A 26,046-nucleotide genomic window follows, 5' to 3' on the forward strand; every position below is an offset into this window, starting at 1 on the left:
CTGTAATGAATTGATTTGATCCCCTACAAGACCCACTCTCTCTACTACATCCTTTAGTGACTATGTTCATACCTGTAATGAATTTGATTTAGATCCCCTATTAGACCCATTCTCTCTACTACATACTTTAGAGACTATGTTCATACCTGTAATGAATTGATTTGATCCCCTACAAGACCCACTCTCTCTACTACATCTTTTAGTGACTATGTTCATACCTGTAATGAATTGATTTGATCCCCTACAAGACCCACTCTCTCTACTACATCTTTTAGTGACTGTGTTCATACCTGTAATGAATTGATTTAGATCCCCTACAAGACCCACTCTCTCTACTACATCCTTTAGAGACTGTGTTCATACCTGTAAAGAATTGATTTGATCCCCTACAAGACCCACTCTCTCTACTACATCTTTTAGTGACTGTGTTCATACCTGTAATGAATTGATTTAGATCCCCTACAAGACCCACTCTCTCTACTACATCCTTTAGTGACTGTGTTCATACCTGTAATGAATTGATTTGATCCCCTACAAGACCCACTCTCTCTACTACATCCTTTAGAGACTGTGTTCATACCTGTAAAGAATTGATTTGATCCCCTACAAGACCCACTCTCTCTACTACATCCTTTAGAGACCGTGCATGGTTAGAACTGTCTTTCAGTGAGTCCACATGACATTGCATTGCTTTCCTGGTTTCTTCCACCTCAAAGCGACTTTGTACTCTTAGCTCTTCCATCTCTTGCTTGTGTATCTAGGGGATAAATAACAATCCAAGCACTTGTCTAGTATCTTAATATGTTTCAACAAAACTTATTACAAATAAATAATGCAACTCATAGACAGCATATTATTATTATTATTATTATTATTATTATTATTATTTATTTGGCCATAAAAACATACAAAAATTGTACAATGCAATTACATAAATACAATTTGAAATTGAAAAATTAAATATAGATGTAGTAGAAATGAAAAAGAAAAGAGTAAGAAAACGGTTTTTCCGTGGGCCAGGGCTCGCAAAAGTAAAATTCAGTACTATTGCCCAGAGGCATGCAAGCCCTCATGGAAAAACCGTTGAGAGAATATTGCACATTCGATATATAAAATTGCACATTATTAAAATTCAAATAAAACACATTGACAAACATTCTAAAAAGTATGTAACGCCAGGCAAGATACAGTAAAAGAAATAAAGACAGGTATTAGAAAGAATTTGAATACCCATGCCGGACTGATTAAGGAATGTTTGTAATGCTTAACATAATATAGCACAAAAATAACTTAGATTTGTGTGAGGTACTAGAGCCCGAAAAGCAACAATGAAATGAAATAAGGAGGAATGCCCTAGACAACAGCAAGAGCATGCCTCCACATTCCTATTAATAGCATGTGTACTCGCCAGGCTCCAGCACCTAATACATAACACTCATAAAGACAACAAATAGTAAAATTACAGGAAACTCGCCTCCTTTGATAAAGAAAAAGAAGAGAAATTAAGAACTGCATAGTAATGATAATTTTAAAAATATAGTAATGATATTGATATTCTTAGATTCTTATGTGCCCCCAACAGTTTTGCTAAAGAGGAAAAAAAATCTAATGTACCAAATGGATATAACAGATCATACAGCCTGTACTACTTGAGCATTATTCTGAAATATATAAAAAAAAGATTTAATTATACATTAAATCCTTACTGACAGGTAATTGAATCAAATCAAAATAAAGGAAACAATTGTTGGATGCACATCATAGAATTAAATATGCAAAGTACATGTAATTATTTAGGTAATATGGCAGCAAATCAAATCACAGGAAAAGTGTAATGGCAAAAATTAATTTAGTATAACTGTTCTGGAGTTAATAAAGGTCCAACTAAATAGAGGAGAAAAGAGGGGGAAGAGATATATGCACTGATATTGCAGCAGACAAAAATAATTCTTAAAGAAATGTCCTTGTTGGAATCATAGCACAAATAATGAGGTGGTGAAAAGAAACCAAATAAAAATGGAAAGAAAATGGAGGTATTTATGAGTTGGACAAGAGTGCTCCCTTTAAAGAAGAAAGAAATGAAGAGAGGGAAGTTGAAACAGCATCATCTCTTACACTTAGAGGAAGAGTGTCCCAAAGTCTTGGAAGGCGCCTAGAGGGTGAGTAGAAAAAGGACTGAGTTCTGGAAGGCAGATGACGGAAAGAGAGCGTTTCAGGATGGCGGGGGTTGATATAGATATTTGCACTGAGCTGTTCACAGTTACAAATTCCACGAAGACACTTAATTGCAAAGGAACATAAGAGATAATCTCGTCGGGAGGCAAGTGAAGACCAGTCGAGAAGCTTGAGCCTATCTTCGTAGGACATCTCACCACGTCGCTGTTTTAAGGCAAGTCTAGTGGCTGTCCTCTGTACACGCTCAAGCTTATCCACCTGTTTTGAGGTTGTGGGATGCCATGCAGGCACACCATACTCTAAGATTGGTAATACTATTGACTTGTATAAGCAGAATATAGAGGATGCAGAAGCACCACGTGCCACCAGTCTTATAAATCCCAACAGACGATTAGCACGTGATACAACAGAGTCAATGTGGGTTTTCCAGGAGAGATCGGAAGAGAGGATCAGTCCCAGGTATCTGAGGGAAGAATGAGAACATAGAGCAGTATTGTTTAAGTAATAGGTAGGTGGGTTAACTTGTCTACTTCTTGTGATATGCATCACCATTGTCTTCGAGGTGTTAAAAGTCATTCCATTTATTGCACACCAAGAGTTCAAAGCAACAAGATCTGATTGAAGTTGATGTTCATCTGCAGATGAATAGATGTTCCTAAAAATAAGAACATCATCTGCAAACAGAACACAAGGAGATAGAGCATTATAGGAGATATCATTGACAAACAAGTTAAAAAGTGTGGGGCCCAGGACACTCCCTTGGGGAACGCCGCTTGGGACATCAATCCAGTCCGATGAAGAGCCTAAAAACAAAACTCGCTGAGATCTGTTGGAGAGAAAAGAGTGAATCCAGTTCCATAAACTACCTTGAATGTTAAATGATTTGGCAAGTTTAAACAAAAGCTGTGTGTGTGGCATTCTGTCGAATGCCTTCGACATATCCAAGAAGACTGCATCAATCCTGGGTGCACGGGTTTTGTCCAAGGTACAACTCCACTGGTGATAAACATTTGTCAACTGTGTTACACAGCTCTTACCAGAGACAAAACCATGCTGCCCAGGGTTGAGAAGTCCATTTGCATAAATATGTTCCTGGATGTTCTTAACGATGAAACCCTCAAGGAGTTTACAAAGAACCGAGGTTAGAGCAACAGGACGATAGTTCGTGACAGCTGATTTGTCCCCACCCTTGAAGACGGGTGTAATATGTGCCCGTTTCCAGGACAATGGAACTTTGCCACAACCTAAGGATGTATTGAAAAGAATAGAAATAGGAAGTGAAATTTCTTCTGCAACTTCAAGAAGTATACTGGGAAGAATGCCGTCAGGTCCGGGAGACTTATTTCTCTGCAGACGAAGAAGAGCCGAGTGAACCTGTGAAGAAGATACAGAGAAATGTGAAAGAACAGGAATGTGCAAACTACAAGTAGGGGATCATCAGGTAGAGTACATTGATGACTGAATACAGAACTAAAATAAGAACTGAAAGCATCTGCAATATCTCCAGGATTTGAAATATCTACATCATTAAACCTAAACTTAGGAGGAGGAGGCGAGTTTTTGCGAGTTCTTATAAAAGCCCAAAACCTACGTCTATTGTCATCACAGGCAAACAATGTATTAACATATGTCCAATACGCTTTTCTACAGTCCTTCTTCACATTATTTCTGACAGTTTTATAATTTGACCAGTCTACATGATTATGAGTTCTCCTAGCAAGTCTAAACAGAGAATGTTTTTCATTAATCAGAGACCTGATTTCGGGTGTGATCCAAGGAGAGAGGCGATTCTTCCGTTTGTGCACCTGTGGGATAGTTTCCTTAATGGCAGCATCAAGAAGTCTGTGAAGATTTCGTTGCACTCATCCACATCAGTTCCAGATAAAATAGCTCGCCATGGGATCAGATGAATGAGGTATCGAAGTCTCGCAAAATCTCCACGACGAACCTGTAGAAAGGACCTCAAAGTGGCTCGTTGGGGCGAAGGTCTCGGAGAACGGATACGGATTCGAGGTTTTGATGCACAAGCATTTCAAGGAATAAATGTCCTGCCTATAAATGTCTAGCCTGGTACCCACTAATTTCATCTAGGTACAGTACAATAGTAAACAAATTTCTTGCTGAAGGAAATGAACACCATGGCTAGGATTTGAACCCATGGTCCTCAGATTGAAAGGTGGGCATCAGAACCTCTCCAGGACACGCTCTTTGTGAGAGTACAACTCTCTCAGGTTCAAGGTGCAAGAACCATTTGCCCACAATGCTCCCACATAATAAGGTACTTAATAGCTAAGAACAATAATCAAATAATTACTGTTAAGAATAAATCAAAACCAAAGGCTTGCTATTCCTACAAACTCAACCAACAGACAGTATTTATATTCCTTACAATTTTTTTATATGGTTTTTCTTTTTGTAAAAAAAAATCTACAAAATGTGATATTGACTTTTAAGACAAAGTTTAATCCCTAAGAAACAACATAAACTGCCGCTGATAATTTACGACATGTAGGAAATCAAAGAAATCATTCTTAATGGTGTCATAACTTTGATTATCGATATAACACTAAACATAAAATGAAATCATTGTTTTACTGAGTTTTCTTGTCTCATGCTTAATTGCTGACAAGTACTACTGGATTAAGAGTGAATTTCAAAAATTTTGAGGGAAAAATTAGTATTATAACGTCTGGTGTTAGAGATGTGTATCCCATTTTGCATCCCCTATCTACATCGGTGCCTAAACCCTCAACAGACTGGGGTTTTCAGCTGTTCTACAGTTTAACTTAGAGTTCACTTTAATTGTGAATAATGTGTCTGTGTTTACTACAAAGCAGTAATAGATATACATACCCGCTAGAGTGTTTTGTCTGTGTTTACTACAAAGCAGTAATATAGATATACATACCCGCTAGAGTGTTTTGTCTGTGTTTACTACAAAGCAGTAATAGATATACACACCTGCTTGAGTGTTTGTCTGTGTTTACTACAAAGCAGTAATAGATATACATACCTGCTAGAGTGTTTTGTCTGTGTTTACTACAAAGCAGTAATATATATATACATACCTGCTTGAGTGTTTTGTCTGTGTTTACTACAAAGCAGTAATATATATACACACCTGCTTGAGTGTTTTGTCTGTGTTTACTACAAAGCAGTAATAGATATACATACCTGCTTGAGTGTTTTGTCTGTGTTTACTACAAAGCAGTAATAGATATACATACCTGCTTGAGTGTTTTGTCTGTGTTTACTACAAAGCAGTAATATATATACATACCTGCTTGAGTGTTTTGTCTGTGTTTACTACAAAGCAGTAATATATATATACATACCTGCTTGAGTGTTTTGTCTGTGTTTACTACAAAGCAGTAATAGATATACATACCTGCTTGAGTGTTTTGTCTGTGTTTACTACAAAGCAGTAATAGATATACATACCTGCTTGAGTGTTTTGTCTGTGTTTACTACAAAGCAGTAATATATATATACATACCTGCTTGAGTGTTTTGTCTGTGTTTACTACAAACCAGTGATATATATATACACACCTGCTTGAGTGTTTGTCTGTGTTTACTACAAAGCAGTAATAGATATACATACCTGCTTGAGTGTTTTGTCTGTGTTTACTACAAAGCAGTAATAGATATACATACCTGCTTGAGTGTTTTGTCTGTGTTTACTACAAAGCAGTAATAGATATACACACCTGCTTGAGTGTTTTGTCTGTGTTTACTACAAAGCAGTAATAGATATACATACCTGCTAGAGTGTTTTGTCTGTGTTTACTACAAAGCAGTAATATATATATACATACCTGCTTGAGTGTTTTGTCTGTGTTTACTACAAAGCAGTAATATATATACACACCTGCTTGAGTGTTTTGTCTGTGTTTACTACAAAGCAGTAATAGATATACATACCTGCTTGAGTGTTTTGTCTGTGTTTACTACAAAGCAGTAATATATTATACATACCTGCTTGAGTGTTTTGTCTGTGTTTACTACAAACCAGTAATATATATATACACACCTGCTTGAGTGTTTGTCTGTGTTTACTACAAAGCAGTAATAGATATACATACCTGCTTGAGTGTTTTGTCTGTGTTTACTACAAAGCAGTAATAGATATACATACCTGCTTGAGTGTTTTGTCTGTGTTTACTACAAAGCAGTAATAGATATACATACCTGCTAGAGTGTTTTGTCTGTGTTTACTACAAAGCAGTAATAGATATACATACCTGCTTGAGTGTTTTGTCTGTGTTTACTACAAAGCAGTAATAGATATACATACCTGCTTGAGTGTTTTGTCTGTGTTTACTACAAAGCAGTAATATATTATACATACCTGCTTGAGTGTTTTGTCTGTGTTTACTACAAAGCAGTAATATATATACATACCTGCTTGAGTGTTTTGTCTGTGTTTACTACAAAGCAGTAATAGATATACACACCTGCTTGAGTGTTTTGTCTGTGTTAACTATAAAGCAGTAATAGATATACACACCTGCTTGAGTGTTTTCATTTCTTTACCATGCTCTGTATACATCTGCTCTATCCTGGCTTGATGTTCACCTATGACCTTTGACCTCTCAACAATGATAGATTCTAGTCTTTCCTCATAGCGTTTGGCTGATTCCTGTGAATCTTCTTTATTCTATTCTCTCTCTTCTTAGCTCCTTCTTCTAGGAGAGCTATATAGCTTTGATGGTTGGTCTCAACTGTATCTAGCTGTTGTTTATGGTGCTTCTCAAGGAACTGAATAGAAGACTCAAGTTGAGATTTTTCATTCTCAAGCTGGTGAACCTAGATAATTGGTTGAAAAAGAGAATCATACCATCATTGATTGGAATCAGCTGATTGGAACAGAGTAAAATTGAACAAGAAATGGAGTAAGAATTTCAACATGCTGAAACCCCATTAAGAATCCAAAGTATTTAGAACATATTTTTTTACTGCAATACACTTCAGTTTGCTTTGCTAGCAAAACTCTTCCAGTATGAACAAGATGACAGCAAAGTCTTCATCTTCACACTGACCATGCATGTATTATCTAACCTACATGTCCCGGGGGGGGGGGGCACTTAAATTGACGAGTGGATACCATGCGCGACCCCAAAAACACGTAAAAAGGATGTCTTTTTCAAGATAGGGCATGTTACGTTCGTAAGGTAATAAGGGTGTCAAAAACACTAAAATAATGAAAAAAGGTTATCTATTTCGCTATGAAAGTTATACGTGTTAAGGGTGAAATTTGCGAGGGTATACAGAATTAAGACTAAAATGTTTTATAAAGGATGTACTTTTTTCCCCAACAGTCAACACTACGTGTTTAGAGTACGATTTGTGTGAGGTGTGGGAGGTGGGGCCGCGGAAGTGCCCCCCCCCACTTTTTTCCAAAACCATGTACAAAAAACATACAAATGACCATATAATTGTGATTTTTTGCATGGTCAGCCCCCCCCCCCCTTTAAAAACTATTCCGCAGCCCCTGGTACTAAACCCAATGATCTAGGTAAAGGTAAAACCCACGACCGACCTCCATGACACAACAATCAAAATATTGTTGTACTTGTTTAGGGATTCAATGCAGGGAATACTTGACAAGAGTATCGTTTTGTTTCCAATACTTGTTAAGAGTATGGTTTCAAACGCCAATACTTGTTAAGGGGTGCGTTTTCAGAATATGCAAAATACTTCTTTAGGGTGCTTTTCAAGACCCAATGGTTGTGCATGGTATCCACTCGTCAATGGAAGTGCCCCCCCCCCCCCTGGCTACATGTACTCATTTCCTAATAGAAGCCAATGGAAATACAATGTCTCAAATAACTCTGTTTCAATAACAGCAGGTGAAATGTCAATAATCAGAGTGATTTGCCACTAGGGAAAGCATCTCATTAATCAAAAAAAGTTATATGTTCAGGGAAGTGAAAACAAAAACATGGCAACTACAACAGACTATACGATTGGACTGTCATCCCTAAATTGGTGTAGTGGCTTTGTTGTTTTAGAATGAAAGTTGAAATGAGGACAATATACCACTTTTATAGAAGTTCATAAAGGGATTTTATAATAAAATATAGATAGGTCAAAAAAGTAAGGACAGAATTGATTGAACCTTATTCTCAAGCCAAGTGTTGCCTGATGACATTCCTCCAAAATTAGAACCACCAAGACCAGAACTACTACCAGGAGTAGCACCAAGACTATAACTGAGGCCTAGACCAGGAATGGATGATGGTTGTAGAAACTGTTGCTGCATCATGGCTTGTTGCTGCTTCATTGCTTCTTGTTGCTGTTGAAGGGCTTGCTGTTGCTGTTGTAGCATTGTCTTCTGTTGTTGTTCTTGTATCAGTCGCATCTGTTTCTCATGCTCAGCTGCCATTTGGATCTGAAAGAAATATAGAGTAGTTCGTAAATCTGTCCTGTATTTACAATCAATATAAATGATTCAAATACTAATTCAATAATTGAAATCATTGTTTTACCTCACATAGGAATGGCCACGGCTTTATAAGAAAAGAAAGTATTTATCAAGATAGCTACAATGACTAAAATTTGACCTTTTGCTCACAACACAAAGAAATAATCAGAATTACTTCAAATTTTCAGCTGCTAACTGCTGCCTTCATCGATGACCAAAGTGACCCGATTTGACCTAGTGACGTAGCGATCGATAATCGGGTTGTAGACACTTAGTTAAGGGTTTGTGTCAGGAATCTTACATTGGATAAACAGAACATTCCCTTAGGACCAGATTCCTTGAACACCGATGCCCGAGCTCCATTTCTTCTGGAGTATTGCAGCACATTCACATCAAATCACCTGGACATCAGCAAAGTACAAGTGCTGGACAGGGAGCCGCAGTACTTTGAGGTTTATATCCGGGCATTCAAACATTCTCTCAATAGGAACGGAGGGCGATACAAGCTTCCGAGAGTCTACAACCGGATTATCGATCGCTACGTTACTAGGTCAAATCGGATCACTTCGGTCATCGATGAAGAAGGCAGCAGTTAGCAGCCAAAAATTCTTCAGATTTTTTCTTTGTATTGTGAGCAAAAGGTTAAATTTTACTTATTTTTAACCAACACAGATGAACTTTCATGATAGGATAGCTACAATGGGCTAACCTTTTTCATAATTCTTCTGGCAGGCATGTGGAGGTTTTTCATCACGCACTACCATATACTATAATGAAAATGGTCAAGTATAAAACAAGTTTCTTTTCTATATATTGTTCCACTTCATGAGAGTGTTTCATGAAGCATCTTGTCAGAGATATTAACTGACAACAAGTGGAATGCCTCTGGCCGTCTCACCTGCATCACGCAATTCAACATAGCAGCAGTGCTGACTTTGAAAACTACTGAAACTCACACAAGATGTTCAGTGATACTTGGTTGCTCTTACTTCCCCATTTTATGAATTAGACCAATACACTAACAGAGATAGGATGGTAATTCAACAAATACCCCCAATGCGGCCAAAGTTCATTGATCTCACATGACCTTTGACCTTGATCATGTGACCTGAAACTTGCACAGGATATTCATTGATACTTGATTACTCTTATGTCCAAGTTTCAAAAGTCAGATCAATAAACTTGCAAAGTTGTGATGGTAATTCAACAGATACCCCCATTATGGCCAAACATTATGTCAAACTTCCCTTTGAAACAATACCGCAGTTCGGATTGCGAACTGCGGTGTTGTACCCCATTTTCCATTTGGATCTCAGTTCAGATTGCGAACTGCGGTGTTGTACCCCATTTTCCATTTGGATCTCCTAAAAATCATTTCCAAGCCCTTATCAACCGCGCTTGGCCAAGTAATCCAGGGGTAATCCCCGCTGTCTCAATTTCACCCCCACAGGCCAGTATATGAGCGTTGAGCGAAGGACGAAAAGATAAACAACAGCTGCGCTATTACGTAAGACTTCTCTGCCTGTAGTAGGACCTTCGGAATGAAATTATTGTATTCCATATTTAATCACGTTTTCAAAGGCATATTGTATTCAGTAACCCAATGTTAGTCCATTTTCAATTTCGAACGAAGAAAATCGACCTCGGAATAAGGAAAGTAAGTGAATAAAAATGACGGCATGCTTACAGGGACCGCACTCAGCGCTACGCATGCATCCCATCGTGTGTGGCCCCCTGCTGTGACTGTCTATGCCGGGCTGTTGTTTTATCTTCGGACCAACGTCAAGAAACAGGTTTTTTGATACTTAAATTGCTTTCTTGAGGCAGTTACGGCTGGAGAAGAGAATTGATGAGAAGGGGAACTGGGGTATAGTGTTCTCAAATGGAAGTTTTTCGTCATGGTTCATTGACATTTGACCCTGGTCATGTGACCTAAAATGCGCACAGGATGTTCAGTGATACTTGATTACTCTTATGTCCAAGTTTTATGAACTAGACCAACATACTTTCAAAGTTATGATGGTAATTCAACAAATACCCCCAATTTGGCCAAAGTTCATTGACCCTAAATGACCTTTGACCTTGATCATGTGACCTGAAACATGCACAGGATGTTCAGTGATACTTACTATTATGTCTAAGTTTCATGAATCAGATCCAAAAACTTTTAAAGTTTTGATTGTAATTCAACAGATACCCCCAAATCGGCCAAAGTTCATTGACCCTAACTGACCTTTGACCTTGGTCATGTGATGTGAAACTCATGCAGGATGTTTGGTGATACTTGATTAACCTTATGTCCAAGTTTAATGAACTAGGTCCATATATTTTCTAAGTTATGATGACATTTCAAAACTAAACCTCAGGTTAAGATTTTGATGTTGATTCCCTCAACATGGTCTAAGTTCATTGACCCTAAATAACCTTTGACCTTGGTCATGTGACATGAAACTCTAATAGGATGTTCAGTAATACTTGATTAACTTTATGGCCAAGTTTCATGAACTAGGTCCATATACTTTTTAAGTTATGATGTCATTTCAAAAACTTAACCTTAGGTTAAGATTTGATGTTGACGCCTCCGCCGTCACCGCCGATGTCGGAAAAGCGGCGCCTATAGTCTCACTCTGCTATGCAGGTGAGACAAAAATGCTCTGAGCCAACCAGATGCAAGGAATTCTGTAGCTTATAACAATAGTCAGTGAAAATCTTTGTCATGAAATACTCTATTATACCTGCTGTTGTTTTATAGTTGCCTCGTATTGAAGTAAACTTTCCCTTTGCTTCTCTATCTGACTCTGCTCTTGGTTTAACCTAGTCATTACATCAATATCACTCACACCACCACCAATGTCCCTTGATGGTGTGGTAACAGATACAGGTGTTTCTGGTTTTAGTCTATCCGTTGTTGCTACAGTTGCAGCAGGCGCACCTGGTGTGGTAGAGACTGCAGAGGGAGGTTGAGAAGATAGTGGTTGTTGTGTGGTAAGTGTTGAAGTATTAAGACTTTGTTGCTGTTGTTGCTGCCTCATCTCCTGCCTCCATTTTGGCTCCCGTCTCCTTAAAGACAAATATGAAAATATCCATGACCTTTTTGCCAGATTAGCACCATTAATCTTCATAATAAATTTGTTCCTTACACTCATCAACTATCATTATTACTATCATTATATACTAGGAAAAAGGGTAAAATTCCATTTGGACTAGATGAATTAAACAGGAAAGAATGAATAACCTGGGATGTGATTCATGAAATCATCAATTGAATAAGTGTTTGTTACTGCAAAATCGTAGAATAGCCTTAAAGGGACAGTTCACCCTGAAGAAAACTTTGTTGTAAAAATAGCAGAAAAAATAATAAAAAATATTGGTGAAAGTTTGAGGAAAATCTGTTAAAGAGTAAGAAAGTTATTAGAGTTCAAAATTTTAGATTTGTGACGTCATAAACGAGCAGCTGCCCCATGTGTTATGTAATATAAAATGTATGAATTTCTCATTTTGTATGGTTCCTGATGACTTAATTTTGTTTTCTTTTCATGATCTGGTGTGAAATGATTTGTCAATTGATATACAAAAGTTACAGTGAAAACCATTTTCAATTTTCTGAGAAAATGACATTTCATTGATTTTTTACCATTCGCTATGTAGGAATGCTACTCGCATATGACGTCACAAATCAAATAATTGAAATTCTAATAACTTTTTAATTATTTGATGAATTTTCCTCAAACCTTCGGCAATATTTTTTATTATTTTTTCTGCTATTTTTACAATAAACTTTTTGTCAGGGTAAACTTCCCATTTAAGAATGAACATACTGAAGCTTTTTGACATGCACTCATCACAGTAAAATCCCATAGATGACTAGAACGCAGCCAAACAATATACAGTGCATATAAAAAAAACAGGACAGTTTTGAAGTCTATAAAAAATTTGTTTCAAATTATCATTATCTATATTTTGATGTTAATAGATGCTCTGAGATGTTATCTTTGAAATGCTATAATAATTTATAAATAAATTTTGTTCATGCTTGAGCAAACATGGGACGTTTTTGTCTAGGGTTCAAAAAGAGGCTTGCGCCAAAATGGCAGAAATGATAAACTTGATGGCTTTTGGCTACCCGTAATCAGCAGACTTCCTTTTAATCTCTTCATTGTCTTTGCCATAATTTTCAGATTATGCTGTCAAATTTTGTTACAAATTTATTTATTTACCTGAATTATTTTGTTTTTCATTTAGAATTCTTTTACCTTTGAATTTTCCTTCATAAGTAAGAAAAGAACACTTTTTGTCAACCCAAGTAAGAAGATTTGCATTATTAATTGGGAGAATTTGTAATGATTCAAATCCTGTTATTATGTGAAAGAAATTATGTTATGGTGCCTATAAAAGACATGAATCCTATTTTCAAGGGGTTATTGAATTCTTCACCAAGTTTATGTGCTTGACAGGACAAACAGGAAAGGATTCATCCCTTTCAATGGCAATGATGTATTAAAGTCAATTTTGAAGGAGCAAGATATGACAGATCGGGCAAAGTATATTAAAAGTTGTGAAGCCATCAAGCAAATATTTCCCCTTTTTTATTAAAATATGAAATTTGTGATTTTGACATAATATTCATAAAATGATATCATATTTCACTTTCTATGTTTTCTGTTATTTTCCTATCTACTTTTTTTTTCTTGGTCATGAATTTTTTATTTTTTTTGGGTGGGGAGCACCCAAGCTCCCATCCATCAGTATGCTACTGTTCAAAGGAAGAAAAAAACATGCTCTCCCATACTTCTGTTAAAAAAAAATTGTTCTTGCCTAAAGAAGGAATTTTAAAAGCTAAAAGAGAACATATTAAAAAGGAACAACAGCACAATTCAATTCAATTCAAGTAGATTTGGAAATGAATTTTGACAGCATAATTCGAAAATTATGGCAAAGATAATGAAAAGGTTAAGAGGAAGTCTGCTGATTAGCAATAAGTCCAACCATCATATTTATGATTTTATGCCATTTTGGCACAAGCCTCCTTTTTAATCCCAGACAAAAACATTCCATGTTCACTCAAGCATGAACGAAACTAAATTATTTTAATAGCATTTCAAGGATAATACTTTAGAGCACCTATTGACACCAAAATATAGAGATCATAATTTGAAACCCAAATTTTTTCGACTTTTCAAATCTGTCCCGTTTTTTTGATACACACTGTAGAACCGAAAGAGACAATGAATGCTAAACAGCAAGCTGTAATTGGCTGTCAAGGTAAACAGCTCGCCGTTTAGCTTTAATTGTCTCTTTTGGTTCTATTATATATTGTTTTGCTCTAGCATGAGTGCATGTCAAAAAGCTTCAGTATGTTCGTTCTTAAGGATATATTATGAAAACAAACAATTATTGATTTTCATTGAAAAACTTGCTCTGAGCGAATCAGATGCAAAGATTTTGGTGTAGCCATGATGAAGCGGTTCTGACTCTCCCCATGTAATCATGTGTTCAAATCCCACCATGGCCTATCGTCCTTTGCAAGGAGTCAATCCACAATTTGCCACTCTCCACCCAGGTGTTAAATGGATACCTGGTAGGATGCGATAGCCTATGTTATGCCTAGCAATTGAGTCTTGGAACTCTTGTTGGAATGTTCCCCAGGGAGCGGAAAAGGTGAATACATTGTATGCGGGTATCACATGCAAGGATCCGATGATCGGGGTAATAATACATCTGTAAAGCGCTTAGAGATTTTGTTCCGATGTGTTAAGCGCTATATAAATGCTAATTATTATTATCATAACATTTATTTGCTAACCTGAGATAAGCTGTTTGTGATCCCCTGAGATTGAAGTAGTAGATGACTGCCGCTGTACAGGGCTGCTATGTGACTTTCCACTACTTGCTTCAATCTGAAATAACAAGACAGAATGAACATTGTAGTATAATGAACAAGAGCTAGTGTCGCTAAGGCCAGCACATAATACACCCGTCTGTAACACAAAAATTGAGTTATTGGTCAAGCAAGAAGGTCAAGCTGGTTTGTGGGGATTTTTTAATTCAAATATCATGAAAAAATCTCTATTTTGATTTAGTCACATATGTATTAAATACTTAATCAAAAATATTTAATGATGTGATATTCATCTACAATAAACATGTTTTCTTATTTTGCGAGACACACTGTATAACTTACCTGGTTTGCTTGAGAGGTGGGTACAGGGGTAAGGGGCTTGGTGATGGTAGAATTTGAGGTAACTGGGGTACCCCCTCTCCAGGTTTTTGACTTGGTTCTCTTTTCTCCATATCAGCAAGCTGTTTGATTTGTTGAGCAATAAGACTGGCTCGTAGAGGATCACTATTACCAAGTGGATCATCATCATCATCACCTATCACAAATACAAATTAAATTTGATTAAATTCAATGTAGAGAGGGAAGACAGACTACTGAGTGGCCTACATAAGTTAACACTCTTTTTGCTACAAAAATATAAATTTGCTTATTAATAATCACATTTCAAAATAATTACAATAATGTAAAAAAATGTTATGCAACAATACTCTTTAAAAATAGACACATTCTTTCTTTTCCTATGCTTCTCCATTTAATTCTGAATCAATTTCTAAACTGAGAGACACCATTTGTCATCTGACATCAGACAAGTTATAGAACTTAATATTGATTGTCTGAGAAGCACAGGTGTGTTCCAATGGTGAATTTTTGATAACGTCAACTTGTCAGTGCTGATAACACTTTTATAACCACACAAATGAAAAGATGAACAAACTCAAATATCATAATTCTGATAACCAAGGCATAATACATCTATTGTACACTGTACTATTGGAAGTTGTTAGTGGAGCATATTGCTTACTATAATTGATAGAATCAAAGGTACTCCCAAGATCACCAGTTGAACTCAAATCGGTATTTCTTCGTCCTGTCCTTCTTGGGCTTTCATTCTCCCAAGGAAATGGTGACCTGAATATTTGATAAAAAGAATCAATATGATCATCACCTTTATAAAGCTGTTTATAAAGTTAAGCACAAGATCTTGTATGAGAATATGCAGAATTGGAACATATTCTTAGGTGCTATTATAGACGTACATATCATCCACATGACAAGGTTGGGGTCAATATCATTTGTAAATTATGAACAGCTAAAAGAAACACCCACCAGATACATGCTAAATTTTAACTCTGTAGGACATTTTCATTATGACCTCCATACATGACATCAAAGTTAAGAAAATTGACATGCCCAATTTTGAGATATCATGGAAACAAAATTTGGCTATAAAAACAAATAATCAATAAATAACAAAATTCTGACAAAATTAAAAGGTCATCTGTCTTTTCATTAATAAACCCATTTTTAATGGAATTGAATTGAACTAAACTAGAACAGAGATTTGATTTCAAATCCTTAACAAAGTTACTAACTGCCTTTAACATTAAGCTCCTAGACCGTCTGAAGATGAATTGATTTAACAGAAAGCTGAGTAGATCCTCATATGACATCACCACACAGTGTTGAATTTTCTTGTATAGTAATTTCATTTATGGATCATTACCTTTAAGATTTCTAGAAGCTCCTCTTTCTGTGTAATGTTACATTAAAAATTTTCACTGCTCATCATTACATGGGTACTAGAAGTTTTTTTTTGTATAGAACATATGTTGGAGAATTTTCTATAGATTTCTATATATTTTGGGTAATTGATCACTGCTACTGCTTTGATCACAATTTTATGGAAACTAATATAAGACCTTATCCTCCTACAATTGAGAAGTGAAAACCACATACAGTTTTCATTCACATACAGTACATCCCAGAATAAACATAATTCAATGACTGTTTTTGCTGTTATCGTCATAGATTTGCTTCATGTGATGCATATCAATGGATAGATAGGCTTGTCTTCTTACCTTTAATGCCTATCTCAATATTCACAATGCACATAAACAAAGTCAAATTTTGAGCTTTAACCCTAAAAAGACTGGGGGATTCAGCCCCCCTCAACATTTTTCATGATAAATCCGCCGCTCTAAATTTTTTGACGGCGTCGCTCGCTGACATTTTACTTTTAAGTCTCGCTCAATTTTTGAGCAAAAATTATGACCCCTGGGTATGAGGTTCTGAAATTATGCAATGTTTTGTAAGTGCATGCAGACCCAAAATTACTCAAAAACATGAATTTGTGTACAAATCCAATGCAAATAATGTTTTTAGCCAAAATTCATAAAATGTATAATTACTTTTCCTTTTACTGCTTAAAGTCAATTAATTTTATCTTGTTTATGGTAAAAATAAAGTCCCCGACAATTTCCATTGAAAATACAATAAAAAACAAAAAGTCGAATAACAAAGAAATGCATAAGAAATTTTGAAAAACATTAGAATACATAAGAAAATAAATGTGATGTTGAAATTTTTGAAAAATAAATTTGAGCAGATGCCTATCTAGAGTATGTGAAACAAAAATTAGCATTTTAGGGGCATTGTTTTATTAATTAGAGCAAACTTATGATTTTACGATAATGCCATGGGTAACGCACGTGCCAATTTTCGTCGCGATCGTCAGTCGAGATCATAATGGGGGGGGCTGAAACCCCCCAGTCTTCTTAGGCATCGAAATAGCCCAGTCTATTTAGGGTTAATGGCTTTTACCGCTACCTATTTAGAATACAAATTTCATATATTGAATATCTTTGTTCTTCCATGAGACCTTATTCATAAAATATGAATAAAATATGGTTGAGAAAAATTTGCATGAAAACATGGTTGATTTGTACCCATTCGATGGATCGTTGAACAACAAGCACTTTGTTTCCCCAACAAAGCAGCTGACAATAAGCTGACAATGAATGCTAAAAGCCCCTTATTGTCATTTATCAGAAACTTTACTGACCAAAGGCGAATATTGCGAGTTTTCTTGGGCAGGAGCCTCATGAAGCTCTACCAGATGGAAGCAAAAAATTCAAAATCGGTCAACAAATAAAGAAGAAGAAGCATTTTATGTGAATTTTTAAAAATATGCATAAATTAATTTTGCATAAATTAGCATAAAAATTGTTCTGGTCAAAAATTCAAAATTCTGTGTAGAAGATTGGTGAACCTCATGAAGCTCTACCAAATGGAAGCAAAAAAATCAAAATCGGTCAACAAATAAAGAAGTAGCATTTTTTGTGAATTTTGAAAAATGCGCATAAATTAGCATATTTAATGAATTTCAAAATTCTGTGTAGAAGTTTTGAATGCCCCACCTAGTGCTATCATATAAAGCAAACAGAATTGAAATCGGACTTCAAATGGCAAAGTAGTAGCATTTTAAAATTGTGGACGGACGACAGACGACGGACAACGGATGCCAGGCATAAGCTCATCTTGCCCTTCGGGCCGGATGAGCTAAAAACCAGAAAAACACAACTAAATTTTGCTTGTGCAAGTGGAAATTTGGTGGCACCACTTTCCATTGTTCAAACTCAGTCATGCATTCATTATGAAAGAGGTGAAGTAAATCTTTCAATGATATACATTTCATGAAGCAAATTTATGATTATGGTGGCAAAAAATTTAACTGAATTACGTTTTTTTTTCTGGGGCACACTGTTAACCGAATCAACAGAGAAGAAATTACTCACGTCGCATCCCTGTTTGCTGGTTTGCCAAAAAGATTATCTCCGGATTCCTGCTTAGAAAGTCTCTCGTCTTGGAGTTAACTGTTTGGGCCTGATCACAAATATTTTCTTAAATATCAGATTTCAATTTCTATGTTGACATGTACATCCACTCAGTCTAATTGATATATGATTTAATCATCATCGCTAATCTAATTTCCCATCCATAACATCATCAAATGTTCTAATTGATTCAGTTTTACTAGTTTCCTTTTCTCTCCTTTTTTGTCTGATACAAATTCACTGAATTAGTTATTGAATATAACTAAATTATTTAGTCAAATCATTTGAGTTTTGTCAAAGTAGCTTTTTGACAAAACAGGAAGCCTATATTGGACAAGATTAGCAGAGCTCCCAGTATGCAACCAAAATAAATCACGATTTATATAGTACCCATTTTTGTCAAAAACAGAAAAATGGGCATTTAAATGGCAATAACCGGTACAAGTACATGGATTAATTTACTATTTACTTTTGTACAATAGAATCTTTACAAGCCAAATCTCTTAGGAACACTGTTCAACTTAAAAAGATGTGAATAACCCCAATTTATATATTGTAGGAGCGTCGTGGTCTAGTGGTTTTGATTCTCATCTTTCAATCTGAGGGACGTGGGTTCGATTCCCAGTCATGGAGTGTTTTCTTTCAGCAAGAAATTTACCCACATAGTTCTGAACTCAACCCAGGTGAGGTGAATGGGTACCCGGCAGGAAGAAATTCCTCGATTGCCAGAGTGCCTGTAGGCAGCATGGCTATAGCGGGGTTAATAATAACACTATTGTAATGCACAGTTGAGTAGAAATTACCCAATATAAATATACAATTATTATTATATTCTGGTCTAAGAAAACAACTTGGGCCTAGGGGATTATAAACTAGATGGTTTATAGATTTTACTGTATATTAGAAGAGACTTACGGTGCAATGGAGTCAACATCTATCTCATCTCCTCCTAATCCTAGATAATCAGCAGCTGATCTCTTGCTACCATCCTTCCCTCCTTCTAATCCAATCTTCTTATCCTTTTCTCATTACCAGTAGACTTGACATTGTCTATTTGTAGGCTTGGTCTTCCAACATCTCCATGCTGTAAAGTAAGGTAGGGTAGGGCTTCAGTATACATACATACAAAAAGTTTGAATCCATATGTTTGTGCTCTAATACATGGTCAGTCCAGACCTGCCAACCTTCAACAACAAAAAAAGTGTTCTAGAAGGAAAAAGAGTATTTTTTGACAAAAAGAGTATATTTAAAAATTTGTCTCGATGTAATAATCGCCAACCTGTTGTAGTGAGATCGGTGAAAAGACATGAGAAATGACTCTACTTGAAAACTTGATAATTCACCCTTTTTAACATGTGCTCAAAAGGCAAGAATTTACTTGTTCTTTCATGCAACAAGTTACTGGCCCGATTTTTACCAGTCTGAGACTGTCGGACTGACGCTAGTGTCATGCACTGTGTATAATACATACACCATGATTGGAAATTGATAAAAAAGTAACAAATCATACAAAAAAAGTATTGGTGTATTCATAGCAAAAAAGAAGAACAAATACTATTCAAAGGGAATGGTTGGCATGTCTGTCAGTGCCTTTCCCCCAACCCCAAATTTAAAACAATTTGGCGATCCGTTATCTATATCTACCACTCATCATGGTGGTCTAGTGGTTATAACTCTCGTATTTCAATCTGAGGGACGTGGGTTCAATTTCTAGCCATGGTGCTTTTCCTTCAGTAAGACTTCACCCACACTGTGCTGCACTCACCCAATGTCAGGTGAATGGGTAGCTGTTAGGAAGAAATTCCTTGGATGCTTCAGCACCATTATTACTAACTTCTGTGCAATATATAAATAATTACGTCATTCTAGTACAGGAATATTTCTAGGTATCCCTCGACCTGTGAAAGTCAATGAAGTAAATCTCAGTTAATTCAAACACTGAGTTGCTCTCTTGATAATATTAGTAAGACAGCATCTAGCACTTTTACTTTTTTTTCCTCTCTATTTTTTTTCTCTCTACTGATTTCAGGTGCACTGTGAGAATGACTTCTTAATGCTCAATGATGCCCAATACATTAGGTCTTACTCTATATTGCTTAATGTCTTGGGATTTTTTGCATTTGTAATCCATGTTCATTTCAGTTTGTAATGTAAGACATTATGTTTTCAATAAAATCCATGGATCCATAGGAAGAAAAATCTTTGAGGTAACTTAGTATATTCATGAAATTATAATGAATATGAACTGACTATATGTCTTGGTATTATTGCTGTTTCTTCTGTTTTAATAGTGTTTCCCTGCATTCAATTTATTAGTTCATGACCATAAGAGCATTTCATGAAAGGGCATGTCAGACTTTTTATACAAGAAAGATCAGACAAGTACCATGATAATAGTGCTTCTCATCCAATATAAATCGAGAGAAATTGACAGATCTGATAACAAAAATGTTGATGGAAACCCTCCCCAGGGCTTATTTCTACTCTGTTCTGCACAAACTAACCTTTGTTCCAGATAATTTATTGTTATCAGATTAAGAAATGATTAAAAAATCTAACTAAATAACCTGTTTAAGAGAATCAGCTTTAGGTATTTGTTTCTTTTCCTCTGGTTTGTTCTTGGAGCCACTCAATCCAACTGCTTCATTTAACCAATCATCTGATCTAGAAGCAGTCTGTTTAGTTGGGGAAGAGGAGGAAGATAATAGACCTGTTCTACGAGGTCGATCCATTGTGGAGTTACCAAAGATATCATCATCATCATCTGCTTCATCTGCAAACCTGTGTTGTCATTTTTCAAGAGGTAGAATGAAAATTAATGAAAATTATGAGGGCATTGTGGTCTAGTGGTTACAAAGCTCGTCTTAAAATGAGAGGGACGTGGATTTGAATCTCAGCCACAGCAAATTTTCCTTCAGCAAGAAATTTATCCACATTGTGCTGCACTCAACCCAGGTGAGGTGAATGGGTACCCGGCAGGATTAATTCCTTGAATGCACCAAGCGCCTTAATAGCAGCTCAAGTTACAGCTGGGGTAATATATAGTGCGACATTGAATAGGAAAATTGTCGCCTCATAAATGCTGTATTATGAATATTATCAAACTATATAAACCTTGGAAGTTGATAACCTATCGGTATTAAAGCTCAAAGAATGTATTTGCTGCAAACAATTAATTTCATGAAAAAGTCTTTAAAATCAATGTAAACTGTCATCATGTCATTGTGGTCTATACCTGGTACATTATACATAAACTTAAGATTGTAAAATCATGGATAAATCATGGATCACAATGAAGATTGCCAACGCAGAGAAGCACATATGGGACAGTATTATTGCTTGGATAAAGACCCTACATCTGGCTGAAATATCATACTTATTTTGCTAATTCATCACAAATTACAAATATTCCTCAATAATAATTTGAAACATTATTTCTATCCATACACACATACACTCTGGTGGTCATTTTATTTGATTCGATTTGAATCAATTTTAAGTCATTAACACAGCAGTATTTTATTGTACTTAACATCATTACACCATGACATGTATTTTGTATAATATTTCCTAAATTATCATTTGTTTTGGCATGGTTTGGAAATATTTGTCTTTAATTACAGCAACTATTACAGATTTATTGGTGTAATAATTGCCTCCAATTACAGGAAAATGACTTTTATGAATATCTGACCTAGGGTTAGATCAAGGTTCAGTTAACCATTGCCTACTGGAACCTGTTGATCCCTGCATCAAGCCTATAGAAATCACATAATTCAATAGTCAACAGGTTAATCTAAAGACTGCAAATCAACCAAAAAAGGTTTGATTAAATACTATACCTTACACCTCTTCTAGCAGGAGGAGCAGAGTCAGGTCGTTTTGAGGTCACAGAGGAGGGGGTGTAACCACCAAAAGTGAAGTCTTCCTCTTTCGGTGCAGGTGGGGCTATATGGGGTTGAAAGTCATTTCAATATTTTTTTATTGGAAATTTATTTTTTAATTACCGGTAGTTAAAATTCATTGGAAAAGACACTGAAAACCCCAAGATTTTCAATTCACTATTTATTTTTGCAATCACAAATACATTTAAGTAATTGGTACAATATCATGCAATGCAAAATGATCCATTACAGAATATAGAATTTGCACCTACTGGATTGCCAGGGTCAAAAAAGTTAACTTAGTAACTCAAATAAAGTACCAATTAAGAAGTCACAATAGATAAGACATGGTTATGATATTTTCCATGCTACTATGCCATGTAGCTACACTGAACAGTGATATCAATCATATCACTCTATATGGACACTGCATCCTATTCCAAGATATCTTGTAGTCTCATAATATATACAGGTGTAGTCATTATAGTGATACATAAAATTATGAGGTATTCCAGAATTTTTCGTCAGACATTTGGGGGCACATTTGATGCGGGTTTGGGGAAAGTCGGAGGGGGCTGGGTGACAAGCATTGGTTGATTTGATATGGATTGACCCTTTTTTGTGCTCGATTCGATACAGTCACATTCAGTTACATAGTGACCATTGTTAAATGTCTTGTATTGTATAATTGTTTTTTCTTATTCTTAAGGTCGCCTCTTATTCTCTTTCCATTTCCACCTCTTCCTTTCCCCTTCCTTTTGTCTTATCCCTATTTCTTTCCCTTTTCTCATCCTTTTCCTCTCCTCTCTCCACTTTCTTCCTAATCTTTCATTCCCCTTTTAATTGGTGACTCTTTCAGTGTAGTTATGTTATGGCCTTTGCTATTTACTTGGATACATTTCTTTTTCATCTGCATGAATCTGTATTGTATTTATAAAGTTGACTTTATATTTTGTTATGTTTCTATTTGTACATGTAAACTTTCACACTTTTCAGTCTTCGGCTGCTTGTGATTGTATTTTTAAGTTTTTATTGCAATAAAATACAATAATAATTTCATTTTAATACTTTCAACACTCACACATCAATGTCTTTGGTATACTTCTAGAAACTCCTGTTTATCATGAGATCAAATGACCATTATATCTGTATAAATCAAATTGACTATATATTCCTGATTGTTTGATGATAGGGTAAGACAGGCAGGTATTACAATTATTGCTATGTACATACATGTAGGCAGGCGACATGCGATTCAGTGTGTTTTTATAAAGTTCAGTGCTTAATTAAATCATAGCTAAATCTCTCTTTTTTTTTAGACTGTGTAATTTCAAGTCTGGTGTTGACCTCCTTTGGTGTTGCTATTAACATTTTGGTGTTGGTGACAGGTCAATGTTTGAGTCAGCATCAAACTTAACATAAAGTTGGTCCTGGGAATAATCTCTCTTGTACTGAGTTAAACTCAAACCAACATCAGCATCTACACTAAACTTGAAATCCCCACAAATCTTTTCTTGATGATTATTCCATACCTGTTTGTGTTTCTTGTACTTGCTATCTAGCTGGAATTCTTTTGTTCGACCTTTACTTGTAGGTGGCTTATCAAGTATACTGGTCTATTCCAAGAGGTCACTAACCTTGGCTTTAGCAACCTCTTGCTCTTTATCCAGCTATTGCTGGGGTCGTCTGACACATGAATAAAAAAAATGAATTGTACCAGTTAATCTGAAGACAAAGTATGACAGTATTATTCATTTGAATGGCTAGACCTATGCCTGATAAAAGTTATGTTTGGGTATATGAAACATCTTGCCTTGACAGGAAAAACTGAGGGAATGAGGAAAATGAAAAGGATACCTGCAGATATTGTTATCTCAGAAAGCAGAATTGAGAGTATTGCTTAGATGGAAGGCTGAGAAACAAGTCAAATGATATATGGCACTTGGAAAAGGTACCTGGTTGAAAGCCATAGCCGCATCTTTCCTGCTATGAAAACACACACATCACTTTAAACCCTAACTTACCAATGCTATTTTGCAAGTTTGAATGCCAGGGGCAGGGTTCCTGCCCCTTCCATTAAAAAAAAATCCATGACTTTTCCATGACTTTTCCATGCATTTTTGTCAATTTTTCATGACAATATTAACCTCGCATCCTTAGAAATCCACTATTAGGGTCTGTTATCCACTTGTTCGTGAATGTACATTTCCCCGGCATGATGCTTGTGGTAATGTAATTTCACTTGACAGATAAAAAAATAAACAGCCAAAACAAGCGTTCACAATTGATTTTCACATAAATCCATCTGTCGAGTGTTGACCTACATCATTTCACAAGTTCAAATTATTCTGCAACTGGTACATGTACAAATCACATCACAAATGAATAGCTCCAAATAACTATTTCTCAAGCAAAGAAAATCATGTAAATCCTGTAAATGTGGGGAAAATAGTTCTATATCCATGAATTGAAATGCTCGGTGACGTTCATAATTTTCCGCGTATGATCTTCACGATTATAATTACGAGTGTCACTCGGTCTCAGTTTCCACAAAATAAAAACGGCCAACACATACACACTTGATTACCACTCCAAAATCAGTATATGGGACTGGGGGGAAAACATACGATTGTGTCGATCTTCATGTCTCAATCTGCTCATCGCAAAAATATGCTCCAAATAATTCCAATAAATTATCATCCAAAACATCTGTAATGAGGCCAAATTAGACGAAGTCTATATAAAAACAATATTTCTCGGCATTCAAGAATGAGTTTCCGTGATTTTCACACTCGGTCACGCACACAAAAAACAAACTCTCATTTCACGTGTAATGCATGTTATATATTGATATTCATCTGCACGCATATCATGCCACAAATATCAGTACATACGTACACGGAAGCTTGAATGCACGAGTAAGGGGGGGAGGTGGAAATATTTTTGTTTCTTTTGGGGGGAAATATTTTGAATGTGTATGCGATATGCTAGAAGTAGGGCACGGGCTGAAGGAACATTTTGAGTGGCATACAGCCTTGATTCACGCTCACACTTGACTCTACACACAAATACTATCGGCACTTTTTTTTGCGTAATAATTTATGTGGAAAACAAAGCCTAATCACACACAAACAAATACATGCTGCATGCTATGGCGAGAGAGAGTCGGCCGAACATAATTTGGAGCTGATTTCTCTGCACTGTTTGGCAGTGCTCGGAAGAAAAAAATAAGAAGCTTAAAATAAACAAGTCACAAAATACATAATTTTGAATCATAAGGTCAAAATAAGCATATTTATTAATTTCCATGACTTTTCCATGATATAGCTTGATTTTTTCATTTTTCATGACTTTCCAGGCCTGGAAAAAACAAATGAAAAATTCCATGACTTTTCCAGGTTTTCCATGACCGCGGGAACCCTGCAGGGGGAACCTCCCCCAGCTCAAAATCTCAACCGTGGATCGCAGAATCGCGATCAAAATTTGCATGAAGGTAGAGAATGACATTGCATTGGTTACATGGTTGCATAAGTAAATTGCATTTAGCACATTCCACAGTTATGTTTGTGCGCATAATGATCTGTAGGGACAGTGATTTTCTGCAATCGCGGAAAACGGACGGAATTCACAGAATCAGCGATTTGGAACAGAAAGTGGTTTTTCAAACGGAAAATCAAAGAAAAAAATTATTTTTTCTCAAAATCAACTGGAAAAACATATTTTTTCTCAAAATGCACAGAATAGCAACAGAAATTATTCCAAGTCCTCAACAAAATGCAAATATCAACTGGAACAAAATAACAAAAAATAACAATATGGATGACCAGACAACAATGTTGAGGGGTGGTAAAAAGGCCCCTCATCTCAATTAAGTTTGTATTAAAGCAGA

The 26,046-nt window shown here is 35.9% G+C and overlaps 1 pseudogene; it reads right to left on the reverse strand.

The window, feature by feature from the left end:
• Positions 1 to 22,234, reverse strand: part of LOC121423218 — a 40,149-nt pseudogene extending 17,915 nt beyond the window's left edge.
• Positions 22,235 to 26,046: the final 3,812 nt, after the last annotated feature.

The sequence above is a fragment of the Lytechinus variegatus genome, chromosome 10 (assembly GCF_018143015.1).
Source record: "Lytechinus variegatus isolate NC3 chromosome 10, Lvar_3.0, whole genome shotgun sequence".
In the NCBI taxonomy this organism is placed as follows: Eukaryota; Metazoa; Echinodermata; class Echinoidea; order Temnopleuroida; family Toxopneustidae; genus Lytechinus; species Lytechinus variegatus.